Raw genomic sequence first — 12515 nt, 5'->3', positions numbered from 1 at the left:
CCCTTTAAGCTACCCACAGTGGGTCTGACAGCACTGCCCCTTTAAGCTACCCACAGTGGGTCTGACAGCACTGCCTCTTTAAGCTACCCACAGTGGGTCTGACAGCACTGCCCCTTCAAGCTACCCACAGTGGGTCTGACAGCACTGCCCCTTTAAGCTACCCACAGTGAGTCTGACTGTACTGCCCCTTTAAGCTACCCACAGTGGGTCTGACAGCACTGCCCCTTCAAGCTAACCACAGTGAGTCTGACATCACTACCCTTTCTTTGCTTTTTCTTTCTCTCATTCCATCCCTTAATTCCCCCTCGTTGTCTCTCTCGATCCTTTTCTCTATCCAGTCTTCCCCCTCCCTTCATTCTCCCTCCATCAAACTGCCCCACCCCACTGTTTCCCCTCTCCTCTCTCTCCCTCCCTCCCTCCTTCCGTTTTCTCTCCCCCACAGACCCCAGGGCTCAGGTCTGTAGGTTTGGCTGGGGATTTTTTTTTTCTCCAGGTGGTCTGCATGTCCTGTCATCTGTCTCCAGGCAGGCTTTGTAGGGTTGCCAGTGTGAGGACAGGCCCCGGCGCAGGCTGATGATGGAGATACAGCTCCCTGGGCCAGCCTCTCAAACGGCACCCTATTCCCTAAATAGTACACTACTTTTGACCAGGGCCCATACATAGTGCACTATTGAGGGCCATTTGGGATATATCCGGCCGCTAACAAGAGCCCAGTGTTTCCCCACCGCACAAAGGGAGCCATGTTCAAACATTTCAGCCCCTCTTTGGTGAGATATATCCTGGGGAAATTCTCACAGTGGCTAAACCTACACATGTATTGCTTGTCTTACCTTGTCCGTAGACTGCTTACAGCAGGGGTGTCAAAACTCATTCCACGGAGCGCCTAGTGTCTGCAGGTTTTTAGGAATTAGGAATTAGACAACCAGGTGTGGGGAGTTCCTTACTAATTAGTGACCTTAATTCATCAATCAAGTCCAGGGGAAGTGCGAAAACCCGTAGCTACTCGGCCCTGCATGGAATGAGTTTGACACCTGTGGCTTACAGGGTAAAGAAAGCAATATGTAATTATTTATGTTTTCATTCTGACAGGATCATGTTTTGGCTGGGATCTGACAGGATCATGTTTTGGCTGGGATCTGACAGGATCATGTTTTGGCTGGGATCTGACAGGATCATGTTTTGGCTGGGATCTGACAGGATCATGTTTTGGCGAGGATCTGACAGGATCATGTTTTGGCTGGGATCTGACAGGATCATGTTTTGACTGGGATCTGACAGGATCATGTTTTGGCTGGGATCTAACAGGATCATGTTTTGGCTGGTATCTGACAGGATCATGTTTTGGCTGGTACCTGACAGGATCATGTTTTGGCTGGTATCTGACAGGATCATGTTTTGGCTGGGATCTAACAGGATCATGTTTTGGCTGGGATCTGACAGGATCATGTTTTGGCTGGGATCTGACAGGATCATGTTTTGGCTGGGATCTGACAGGATCATGTTTTGGCTGGGATCTGACGGGATCATGTTTTGGCTGGGATCTGACAGGATCATGTTTTGGCTGGGATCTGACAGGATCATGTTTTGGCTGGGATCTGACAGGATCATGTTTTGACTAGGATCTGACAGGATCATGTTTTGGCTGGGATCTGACAGGATCATGTTTTGACTAGGATCTGACAGGATCATATTTTGGTTGGGATCTGACAGGATCATGTTTTGGCTAGGATCTGACAGGATCATGTTTTGGCTGGGATCTGACAGGATCATGTTTTGACTAGGATCTGACAGGATCATGTTTTGGCTGGGATCTGACGGGATCATGTTTTGGCTGGGATCTGACATGATCAACTTTTGACTAGGATCTGACAGGATCATGTTTTGGCTGGGATCTGACAGGATCATGTTTTGGCGAGGATCTGACAGGATCATGTTTTGACTAGGATCTGACAGGATCATGTTTTGGCTGGGATCTGACAGGATCATGTTTTGGCTGGGATCTGACAGGATCATGTTTTGGCTGGGATCTGACAGGATCATGTTTTGGCTGGTATCTGACATTATCAACTTTTGACTAGGATCTGACAGGATCATGTTTTGGCTGGGATCTGACAGGATCATGTTTTGGCTGGGATCTGACAGGATCATGTTTTGGCTGGGATCTGACAGGATCATGTTTTGGCTGGGATCTGACAGGATCATGTTTTGGCGAGGATCTGACAGGATCATGTTTTGGCTGGGATCTGACAGGATCATGTTTTGGCTGGTATCTGACAGGATCATGTTTTGGCTGGGATCTGACAGGATCATGTTTTGGCTGGTATCTGACATTATCAACTTTTGACTAGGATCTGACAGGATCATGTTTTGGCTGGGATCTGACAGGATCATGTTTTGGCTGGGATCTGACAGGATCATGTTTTGGCTGGTATCTGACAGGATCATGTTTTGACTGGTACCTGACAGGATCATGTTTTGGTCTGGGATCTGACAGGATCAACTTTTGACTAAGATCTAACAGGATCATGTTTTGACTGGTACCTGACAGGATCATGTTTTGGCTGGTACCTGACAGGATCATGTTTTGGTCTGGGATCTGACAGGATCAACTTTTGACTAGGATCTGACAGGATCATGTTTTGGCTGGGATCTGACAGGATCATGTTTTGGCTGGGATCTGACAGGATCATGTTTTGGCTGGTATCTGACAGGATCATGTTTTGGCTGGGATCTGACAGGATCAACTTTTGACTAGGATCTGACAGGATCATGTTTTTGCTGGGATCTGACAGGATCATGTTTTGGCTGGGATCTCACAGGATCATGTTTTGGCTGGGATCTGACAGGATCATGTTTTTGCTGGGATCTGACAGGATCATGTTTTGGCTGGGATCTCACAGGATCATGTTTTTGCTGGGATCTGACAGGATCATGTTTTGGCTGGGATCTGACAGGATCATGTTTTGGCAGGGATCTCACAGGATCATGTTTTGGCTGGGATCTGACAGGATCATGTTTTTGCTGGGATCTGACAGGATCATGTTTTGGCTGGTACCTGACAGGATCATGTTTTGACTGGTACCTGACAGGATCATGTTTTGACTGGTATCTGACAGGATCATGTTTTGGCTGGTACGTGACAGGATAATTTATTTGCTAGGATTTGACAAGATCTTTAGTTTGTCAGGCGAATCCTACCCCCTCAAATAGACAAACAGACACAGCTGCATTTCCACGGCCTCCATAATCCCCAATGGAGGTGAAAGTTGGGCCACTTCAAAGATAAACTTCTGACCTCTGAGCCTGCTGCTAATGGGTCTCCTCAAGCTGTATGTCTGCCTCAGGTGTGTGTGTGTGTGTGTGTGTGTGTGTGTGTGTGTGTGTGTGTGTGTGTGTGTGTGTGTGTGTGTGTGTGTGTGTGTGTGTGTGTGTGTGTGAAAGCCGACTAAGGTCATTGTTCACTGTCCTGACACACAAACACACACGTTTTTTGTACTATCCTTGTCATCCATTTTGTTTGTCGACCTGTAACGTGTTAGAGCTGTACCCCTGGCCTGTCTGTCTCCCCTGCTGACCTGGTCACACACACACAGGGCTGTGATGGTCTTGGAATTGTGGATGACTGTAATTGGCCAGCCAAATGACCGCGGTCACTGTTATAACCCTTCAAATAGAAAGAAAAATATATATTTAAAAAAAAAATATATATATATATATACAGTATATACAGTAGCAGTCTAAAGTTTGGACACACCTACTCATTCAAGGGATTTTCTTTATTTTTACTATTTTCTACATTGTAGAATAATAGTGAAGACATCAAAACTATGAAATTAAACATATGGAGTCATGAAGGAACCAAAAAAGTGTTAAACAAATCAAAATATATTTGAGATTCTTCAAAGAAGCCACTCTTTGCCTTGGTAACAGCTTTGCACACTCTTGGCATTCTCTCAACCAGTTTCATGAGGTAGTCACCTGGAATGCATTTAAATTAAGCTGTCATCAAGGCAAAGGATGGCTACTTTGAAGAATCTCAAATATAACATTTTGATTTGTTTTAACACTTTTTTTTTTTTTTAGATACTACATGATTCCATATGTGTTATTTCGTAGTTTTGATGTCTTCACTATTATTCTACAATGTAGAAAATAGTAAAAATAGAGAAAGTAATGAGTAGGGGTGTCCAAATGTTCTCATCTCCTCTGCTCCTGACTGCATGTTCTGCTGCTAGAAATAGGATGCGTAGAACAGTGTCCCCATTCAAGTCAATGATGTCATAATGGGTGGACTGGCAGCCTTTACGGGAATAAAAGCAGGAAGTAAAAGCAGGAAGTATACCCATCAATATGTGCTGTATCGCATTCGTGGAATCTAAGACTGTTCTCAGGGCAGGTCTGACGGTTTTGGCTAGCAGAAGTTACTTTTCTTTGCAGGTTAGGAGAATTAATGTGGTGGGTTAGGATAATTATGTTAAGGTTGGGTAAAGGGTTAGGGGTAAGGTTAGCTAAAATGCTGACAGACACACAGAGCGAGAGACTGACACACACATGGAGACTGACACACACACACACACACACACACACACACAAGGACCAATGGGAAGGCCAGGTCAGATGATAAAACAGGGAGAGGTTAGAGTCATCCCAGCTTGGCCGGGGTCAAGGGTCATGTGTTGTCTTTCATCTCTTCTTTATCCTCCCCTGAGGAAACGTGTGTGTGTGTGAGTGTGTGTGTGTGTGTGTGTGTGTGTGTGTGTGTGTGTGTGTGTGTGTGTGTGTGTGTTGTGTGTCTGTCTGTCTTGTCAAAGGTTAGCGCTATTGATGTTACTGTTGTCAGACCAGAACACTAGTCTTCAGCAATACAGTAACAACTGCTGGTGAATGTAAGAATGGTATTTTGAGCTTAGGCTACCTATTTAAATGGGTGATATTAGTTATTGTGATGAGGAGTTAAAAACTGGTTAGTTTTGGGTTGATAAAAATACTTTATTGCTTAATTAAGTTGATGAGAGGTTTAAGTTTGGGCTATCATGGAATGAGTATCATTCAAACCCCCCATTCAATTTTTTTTAATTAAGTAGTTCATTAATTCATAACTCTGCAATGATGGTATTTCATGCCTCTCATATTTCCCAAACCTGAAAATGCAATGACTGCATCACATTCGGCTTTTCATACCTGTGGACTTGTTTTCATCTCTCCAAATGGTTTCGACATTAGACGTGTCCAGAGTGAGTGGCTGATTGGCCCAGAACAGACAGAAACGGACACATCGACATTTTATAGGCAGATGCATTTTTCCTCCGTCTCCTGTGGACATGCAGCTATTTATTGCACCGCAGGGAAAATCCCTGAACAAACACATCGTTCACAGGAGAATGAAGTCATTAAGTCCTCATTGATATGCTCAACATCAGAGAGTCCCGCGGCCACCCTGAGCCAACCCTACGCACTCTTTTATTTACTTCACATCCGGAGTGGAAGAGTGTTGATAAATGTTGGGGTTGAGCCCTGGGACTTCTCCCGTTAAGGACCGGTGGGGACGATTTATGAGCGGGCTCTCTAGCTGCCTTCAGCGCGATTAATCGTAGCCGTCCTCCGCGGGACCAAACGAGGCGGCCAGTGGCTGAGCAACACGGCCTCCTCTGTCTCCCGCCTCTTCCCCCATGTTTGGATAAGCAGATAGCATCAAAGTAGCCCGCTGCTTGTGTTAAGAAAATACTGCATTCTGGGTCAACGCAAATGAATCCTCAAGGAGCCTAAAAAACTGTTTTTAATGACAGCCCCATAAATATATTATCGCCATGGGTTTTGGGGTTGGAGCTGAGAGGTCACTAATGACATTTGCAAATGTCTTTGTTGCCCGACCCCCCGAGCTTCCTGCAGGCTTAGATGGACTCACTGATTGTCTTGTTGGACTGTATGAATATGTCAGCGTGCAGATATGGCAAGCTCATTAAACAGATAATACTGCACTGTGGATAGATGGGAATAGTGATGATTAATGTTATGGTCAAGTTAGGTTAAATAAAGTACATTTTATCTGAAGAATATGTTTTCAGACCCCAGTATTTTGATAATATTTTTAAAACAGTACATAGGACTATTTGTTTTATAAATGTTATCCTAAGGTGAACACATCCGTTCTAACAGCCCCACAGTAGCTAGGTCTATAGGCAATGCCTTTAGGCACTCATTATGCTATTGATACCTTCACAGTTTCTAGGCTAACATTAGAATCACATTCAAATATGATAAACATTCCCTAAATCAAAGTTAGGCTAGATCCCTGAGCCATCCAGTGACTGAATCGCTTTACAAATGAGCCGTGGTGTAATGAGTGTGAAAGGTGTTGGCCCTTCCTTGCCTCCTGTGATATTTACCTGCCATTCTCTCCCTCTACCTCTCCCCTTTTCACACCTGGGCCATTGATCATCGCACCCTCTGACAGCACGATGCTCCAGGGGTGACGGGGCGAAGCTTTTGATCTCAGCTCACAAGATGGCTACCCGCCATCGCCACGGTTACATGCCATAAACCTGGGTGTTGTTGGAGGGGATGGGAGAATAGTGGAGCTCCTGGAGGAGAAGGGAGAAGAGAGAGGAACTCCTGGAGGAGAAGGGAGAAGAGAGAGGAGCTCCTGGAGGAGAAGGGAGAAGAGAGAGGAACTCCTGGAGGAGAAGGGAGAAGAGAGAGGAGCTCCTGGAGGAGAAGGGAGAAGAGAGAGGAGCTCCTGGAGGAGAAGGGAGAATAGAGGAGCTCCTGGAGGAGAAGGGAGAAGAGAGAGGAACTCCTGGAGGAGAAGGGAGAAGAGAGAGGAGCTCCTGGAGGAGAAGGGAGAAGAGAGAGGAGCTCCTGGAGGAGAAGGGAGAAGAGAGAAGAGCTCCTGGAAGAGAAGGGAGAAGAGAGAGGAGCTCCTGGAGGAGAAGGGAGAAGAGAGAGGAGCTCCTGGAGGAGAAGGGAGAAGAGAGAGGAGCTCCTGGAAGAGAAGGGAGAAGAGAGAGGAGCTCCTGGAGGAGAAGGGAGAAGAGAGAGGAGCTCCTGGAGGAGAAGGGAGAAGAGAGAGGAGCTCCTGGAGGAGAGGGAGAAGAGAGAGGAGCTCCTGGAGAAGGGAGAAGAGATAGGAGCTCCTGGAAGAGAAGGGAGAAGAGAGAGGAGCTCCTGGAGGAGAAGGGAGAATAGAGGAGCTCCTGGAGGAGAAGGGAGAAGAGAGAGGAGCTCCTGGAGGAGAAGGGAGAAGAGAGAGGAGCTCCTGAAGGAGAAGGGAGAAGAGAGAGGAGCTCCTGGAAGAGAAGGGAGAAGAGAGAGGAGCTCCTGGAGGAGAAGGGAGAAGAGAGAGGAGCTCCTGGAGAAGGGAGAAGAGATAGGAGCTCCTGGAAGAGAAGGGAGAAGAGAGAGGAGCTCCTGGAGGAGAAGGGAGAAGAGAGAGGAACTCCTGGAGGAGAAGGGAGAAGAGAGAGGAGCTCCTGGAGGAGAAGGGAGAAGAGAGAGGAGCTCCTGAAGGAGAAGGGAGAAGAGAGAGGAGCTCCTGGAAGAGAAGGGAGAAGAGAGATGAGCTCCTGGAAGAGAAGGGAGAAGAGATAGAGGAGCTCCTGGAAGAGAAGGGAGAAGCGATAGGCGGGGTTTATGTGGCTGTAGTAACTAGTGATGACCAGTCTGGACCTCAATTCGGGCCAACTAGAGGGCTGAAAAGGCACTATTTGTATTTATTTTCTGTATTTAATCTTTTATTTAACTCAGCAAGTCAGTTTTAAGAACAAATTCTTATTTACAATGACGGCCTAGGAACAGGGGCAGAACGCCAGATTTGAACCTTGTCAGCTCAGGTAATCGATCGAGCAAGCTTTCGGTTACTGGCCCAACGCTCTAACCACTAGGCTACCTGCCTCACTACGCCTCGCTCAAAGTTGAAATGAGACAACCCTCCGGCCCACAGGATCGTGCTAAACTGAGGTGGAGGGCTAAGGGGGAGTATTGAGATTGAATTTAGGAGTCAAACCTATATGCCACTCCTTGGCCAAGTGAACTTATCATCTACAGTAGCATGAAGATGTTGTCTCTCTTTCCCATCATTAAAAACTCCATTGTCTTCCTACAGCCAGGAATCGCTGGGAGAATTTCTATTTGTTTTTTTCTTTTCTTTTGTCTACCTCCTTCCTAACTATTCCAACTTCCACAGACTCCTTAAGCAATTAGGCTGAATTCATCCTCAAAGCCCCACTGTTAGCTGTCCGCTGAGGTAGAACCATGCCTTGGCGGTACCTGCCCTTTCCCAGGCCTCCCCAGCGAGACCCCAGCCGCCCAGACACAGAGGGGACACCTGTTCCTCTGGAGACCAGGGCCAGCACCTGAAATCTTACCGCTGTAACCAGCCACTGAGAGGAGGGCAGCGTGATAAGGCCCTGTACTGTGACTGGGGCTGCATCACAAATGGCATCTTATTCCCTATGTAGTGCACTACGAGCCCTGGTCTAAAGTAGTGCACTATATAGGGAATAGGGTGCCATTTGGAACTCATCCGGGGAGAGACGACAGAAACCCGAGATGGAAACCCAGGAAAGAGGATGCCTATAGCCAAGATAAATCTGGTGCAATTTGCCAAAACACACCCGCTCCGCTTCACCACTCCCCCCCGTCCCTCCCCACCAACAGGACAATTACCCACACTACTGCAATAGGAAAGGCTTTGTCTGACGGGAGACTCCACTCATCTGGGTGTTCCTTATCTTAATGTGGACTGAGATATAATGGTCTGTCTTGTGTGCCTTCCTTCATTGGTACTGGTAGAGGTGGATGGAGCTAACCAGGGATAAAGAGGGTATAACCTAAATGGAACCCTATTCCCTGTTTAGTGCACTACTTTTGACCAGGGCCCATAACCCTATTCCCTGTTTAGTGCACTACTTTAGACCAGGGCCCATAACCCAATTCCTTATATAGTGCACTACTTTAGACCAGGGCCCATAACCCAATTCCTTATATAGTGCACTACTTTAGACCAGGGCCCATAACCCAATTCCTTATATAGTGCACTACTTTAGACCAGGGCCCATAACCCAATTCCTTATATAGTGCACTACTTTTGACCAGGGCCCATAACCCTATTCCCTGTTTAGTGCACTACTTTTGACCAGGGCCCATAACCCAATTCCATGTTTAGTGCAATACTTATGACCAGGGCCCATAACCCTATTCCCTATATAGTGCACTAGTCATGACCAGGGCCCATAACCCTATTCCCTATATAGTGCACTAGTCATGACCAGGACCCATAACCCTATTCCCTATATAGTGCACTAGTCATGACCAGGGCCCATAACCCTATTCCCTATATAGTGCACTACTTTAGACCAGGGCCCATAATCCTATTCCCTGTTTAGTGCACTACTTTTGACCAGAGGCCTACAGGTCCTGGTTCAAAAGAAGTGCACTATATAGGGAATAGGGTGCTCTTTGCGACACATCCAAGGATGTAAAAATAAAAGTGTGCTCCTCCGTCCTCGGCGTTAAATCACAGTTATTATATGTGGTTTGAAAAAACCCCTGACTTCCCCCAGAAATACCTTCGACCACAATCCATACACCGTCTGGAGTGAAAACTCTGACCGAGTCCCTAATGAAACCTTATCCCCAATAGGCTGCACTACTTTTGACAAAAGCTGTGCACTATATAGGGAATATGGTGCTATTTGGTAAGCGGTCTGAGTCAAAGTTAACACCTTAGCCTGACACTCATGAAGACGGCTTCTTTATGTTGCTTTGTGATGCCTGCATACCTCTGGGTTTCTCTCACAGCTTTGTGATGCCTGCATACCTCTGGGTTTCTCTCACAGCTTTGTGATGCCTGCATACCACTGGGTTTCTCACAGCTTTGTGATGCCTGCATACCACTGGGTTTCTCACAGCTTTGTGATGCCTGCATACCTCTGGGTTTCTCTCACAGCTTTGTGATGCCTGCATACCGCTGGGTTTCTCTCACAGCTTTGTGATGCCTGCATACCTCTGGGTTTCTCTCAGTTAGAGCCACTATACTACTCCCAAACAAAAGTTGAAATGTTTTAATTTTCTTCTAACATTTGGTTTCTGCATCATCAAATTTGATGGTTGAAGAATAGTACATTTCAAAGATTTATCCAATTTTCTGCAAGAAGAATGTTGACATTTTAATTGTGAACCATTCGTTTTTTATGATCAATTATTTAGTTGGTCATGAAAAATAAATGATTATTTATGTAATTCTATAAAATAAATATTCTGTAAAATAAATGATTCTGTATGTAATTCTATAAATAAATGATTCTGTAAAATAAATTAGTCTGTGTAATTCTATAAAATAAATGATTCTGTATGTAATTCTCTAAAATAAATGATTCTGTATGTAATTCTACGGCGATGAACTGGGAAAAAGAGCACAAACCAAAGATTCTCCAAGTTCCCCCTGCTGACAAGATGTCTTCCCCCTGATGTATGTGTAAACTCAGGTTATGAGGACATACTAGAGTACTGAGAGTTTGTGCAAGAGGTTTCCTCAACAAGTCTCCCCTTTCCCCTCTCTTCTACCCTCTCTTCTCCCCCCTCTCCCCTCTCTTCTCCCCCCTCTCCCCTTTACACTCTCATCTCCCTTTTCCCCTCTCCCCCTCTCTCCTTCCCCCTCTCCTCCTCCTCTCACCCTCTCCCCATCTCCCCTCTCCCATATATCAGCTGACCTTTGCCGAGGCTGACCCAACTCCACCTTTGATGTGTGGAATATTCTAGAGTACTATTAGTAATCACTGTTGAGTCCTCCACAATGGGGACAGACCCCTGAAGGGCCCAGTTGACCAACTCCAAAACTCTTGTTTGGGGCCCCAGCCCACATAAAAAAAAGGGGCCCTTAAGAAAAGTTGTATATTTTTTACTGTTCCTCCCTTCAACATCCGTTATTGTAAAGTGAAGAGTAAGCACACCCTTGGTGCTGAAGAGTAAGCACACCCTTGGTGCTGAAGAGTAAGCACACCCTTGGTGCTGCGATAATGGTTCTGTAAATTACAACTGAAGAGCGTCTTGTCTCGTGCCATAGTGCTCAATCGCTCCTGAGGCTGAAGATGAAGGGATAGAGAGGTAGAGGGATGGAGAGACGAAGAGATGTAGGGGTAGAGAGATGGAGGGATGGAGAGATGGAGGGGTAGAGGGATGGAGGGATAGAGAGATGGAGGGGTGGAGAGATGGAGGGATAGAGAGATGGAGGGGTGGAGAGATGGAGGGGTGGAGGGATGGAGAGATGGAGGGATAGAGAGATGGAGAGATGGAGGGGTGGAGGGATAGAGGGATGGAGGGGTGGAGAAATGGAGGGATGGAGAGATGGAGGGATAGAGAGTTGGAGGGGTGGAGAGATGGAGGGATAGAGAGATGGAGGGGTGGAGAGATGGAGGGATAGAGAGATGGAGGGATGGAGGGATGGAGGGGTAGAGGGGTAGAGGGGTAGAGGGATGGAGGGATAGAGGGATAGAGGGATGGAGGGGTAGAGGGATGGAGGGATGGAGGGATGGAGGGGTAGAGGGGTAGAGGGATGGAGGGGTAGAGGGATGGAGGGGTAGAGGGGTAGAGGGATGGAGGGATAGAGAGGTAGAGGGGTAGAGGGATGGAGGGGTAGAGGGATGGAGGGGTAGAGGGATGGAGGGATGGAGGGATGGAGGGATGGAGAGATGGGAAAATATGGCCTCCCAAAGGATGTTACTCAGGCCCTGATCAGAGGCCCAGCCAGCTTCCCAAATGGATCCTAGTCCCTTTATAGTGAACAACGTTGTCCTTCTTCCTTCAGCCAGGACGGACACAGATGCATCCCAATAAAATCTTCAAAAGCTTCTCCCTCTAAACTTTCACTATCAGACATATGTGTGCAGTTAGGATGTTTTATTTGACAGTCAAATATGTTGAGGAAATGGTTTAGTAGATGTGGATAAGGGAAAAACTGGTTTATCCCTCCGACAGTAGACTAGTGGAGGAACAAAAGGTTTAACCCTCAGACAGTAAACTAGTGGAGGAACAACAGGTTTATACCTCCGACAGTAGACTAGTGGAGGAACAACAGGTTAATCCCTCAGACAGTAGACTAGTGGAGGAACAACAGGTTTAACCCTCAGACAGTAGACTAGTGGAGGAACAGCATGTTTATCCCTCAGACAGTAGACTAGTGGAGGAACAACAGGTTAATCCCTCAGACAGTAGACTAGTGGAGGAACAACAGGTTAATCCCTCAGACAGTAGAATAGTGGAGGAACAACAGGTTAATCCCTCAGACAGTAGACTAGTGGAGGAACAACAGGTTTATCCCTCAGACAGTAGACTAGTGGAGGAACAACAGGTTAATCCCTCAGACAGTAGACTAGTGGAGGAACAACAGGTTAATCCCTCAGACAGTAGACTAGTGGAGGAACAAAAGGTTTAACCCTCAGACAGTAAACTAGTGGAGGAACAACAGGTTTATACCTCTGACAGTAGACTAGTGGAGGAACAAAAGGTTTAACCCTCAG

This window comes from Salvelinus namaycush, chromosome 33 (genome assembly GCF_016432855.1).
Source record: "Salvelinus namaycush isolate Seneca chromosome 33, SaNama_1.0, whole genome shotgun sequence".
Classification (NCBI taxonomy): Eukaryota; Metazoa; Chordata; class Actinopteri; order Salmoniformes; family Salmonidae; genus Salvelinus; species Salvelinus namaycush.
This window is presented reverse-complemented; position numbering follows the sequence as displayed.